This window comes from Pelobates fuscus, chromosome 3, assembly GCF_036172605.1.
Source record: "Pelobates fuscus isolate aPelFus1 chromosome 3, aPelFus1.pri, whole genome shotgun sequence".
Lineage (NCBI taxonomy): Eukaryota > Metazoa > Chordata > Amphibia > Anura > Pelobatidae > Pelobates > Pelobates fuscus.
The window spans coordinates 61927239-61929408 of NC_086319.1; the positions used below are offsets into that span (position 1 = coordinate 61927239).

At 39.8% G+C, this 2170-nt stretch overlaps 1 pseudogene; it reads left to right on the forward strand.

Annotated features, from left to right (window-relative positions):
* Positions 1-944: 944 nt before the first annotated feature.
* On the forward strand, positions 945-1792 carry LOC134600774 (small ribosomal subunit protein eS1-like; annotated as a pseudogene).
* The last annotated feature ends 378 nt before the right edge of the window (positions 1793-2170 follow it).

The following is a 2170-nucleotide window of genomic DNA, read 5'->3' on the forward strand; positions in this document are numbered from 1 at the left end:
GTTTTTTTTTTTTCCAGTGGTGTTTACTGACATGCCTAATTGGCAGGTCATTTTATATCCAGTCACAAATTTTATTGTATGTGATTGTTTCTGACATTACAATAGCACACAAACTAAAGTATTAGAAGGACGTATTTTTAAAACATAGACCTTAAACCCACTAATATATAAACTATTACAATATTTACTAGGTAATACTTGATATTAAAGCAGATGTCACTTTTCAATTTTTCATAAGGATATATTCTATATGGAATACCGATCAAGACTGCGTTGGAATTACTTTGTCTGATGAACAAGCCTGAGGTTGACAAAAGTTGACAAAAGGCAGAGCTCCTATGATCTATGGAGGCACCCACGGTCTTGCACATTTGTGAGATTACAGCACTGGCTTGACTCCTGGCAACTGAACCTCCAGGAACTGAAGATGACATGCAAGACAAATATGGTGGCTGCAAGGGGCAGCTTGAGGTTGTAAAACTTACCTTCTACTGCACCCCGCTGCCACTGGATCGACACCAGATCCATCATGTTCAATGGTCTTTGCATATTTCCTGAAAGTTACAAATCCAATTTAAACTAACTACAGGGGTGTTGGATTACTCTCACCTGATGCCGAGGTTGTGGATAGGAAAAGAGAAGTCAAACAATGCAGAAGAGTAGTGCTGAAGTGGTGTGCCCAGCATGGGTGAGTCATCCTAGCCAGTAGGGAGCATCACAGGAATGTGTGGCAGGAACAGTTGTCCCCCCCGTTGCCAACAGTTTAGACATTAATGGCTGGTGTTGAGTTATTTTGAGGGGGACAGCAAATTTACACTGTTATACAGGCTGTACACTTACTACACTACATTGTAGCAGAGTGTCATTTCTTCAGTGTTGTCACATGAAAAAATATAATAAAATATTTACATAAATGTGAGGGATGGCTCACCCAGCTCAGCAAGATGGTAGTCGGCAAAAATAAGCGGCTGACCAAAGGTGGCAAAAAAGTGCCAAGAAGAAGATTGTTGACCCATTCTCCAAAAAAGATTGGTATAATGTTAAGGCACCAGCAATGTTTAACATTCGTAACCTGGGGAAGACTCTGGTCACCAGAACACAGGGAACCAAAACTGCCCTTGATGGGCTCAAGGGTCGTGTCTTTGAGGTGAGCCTTGCTGACCTGCAGAATGATGAAGTGGCTTTCTGTAAATTCAAGCTGATTACTGAAGATGTCCAGGGCAAGAACTGTCTCACCAACTTCCATGACATGGATCTGACCAGTGACAAAATGTGCTCCATGGTCAAGAAGTGGCAGACAATGATTGAGGCCCATGTTGATGTGAAGACCACATATGGCTATCTGCTCTGCCTATTCTGTGTGGGATTTACCAAAAAGCATAATAATCAGATCTGGAAGACTTCCTATGCCCAACATCAGCAGGTCCGTCAGATCCGCAAGAAGATGATGGAAATCATGACTCGTGAAGTGCAGATAAATGACCTGAAGGAAGTTGTTAACAAACTGATTCCAGACAGCATAGGCAAAGACATTAAAAAGGCCTGCCAGTCAATCTATCCTCTACATGATGTCTATGTACGAAAGTGAAGATGCTGAAAAAGCCAAAGTTTGAGCTGGGCAAACTAATGGAACTGCATGGAGAAGGTGGAAGTGCTGGCAAGCCTTCTGGCGATGAGACTGGCGCTAAAGTGGAGCGGGCTGATGGTTACGAACCCCCAGTACAGGAATCTGTCTAAGATGGTTAAACTGCATTTGATCCTGTAAAATAAACACATGTTCATAAAAAAAAAACTTTTGTGAGATTATATATAATCATTTTTTTTTATTATTTTCATTTATTTTTATTATTTTTTTGGAGTCAAGAAGGAATCATTCTTACCATTTAATGGCACATTTCAAAATTGTTTGTTTTTTATTTTGGATCAACAGCAGAAACACAGAAATGTGAAGGCTAAACTTGATGGAATTTTCAGCCCAAATTACTGTGAAACTAAAAGTGGAATACAAATGTACTTGGTTGGAATTGACAACGTCGCCACCAAATATAAGTTATTGTTTTCAACTATACTATTATACATTCCTACAAATATTTGCAAAATGCACTGTAAACAAAAAATAAGGTACTAACACGACACCTGGGCGTTTTAAAACAATTTCACCATTTGTATG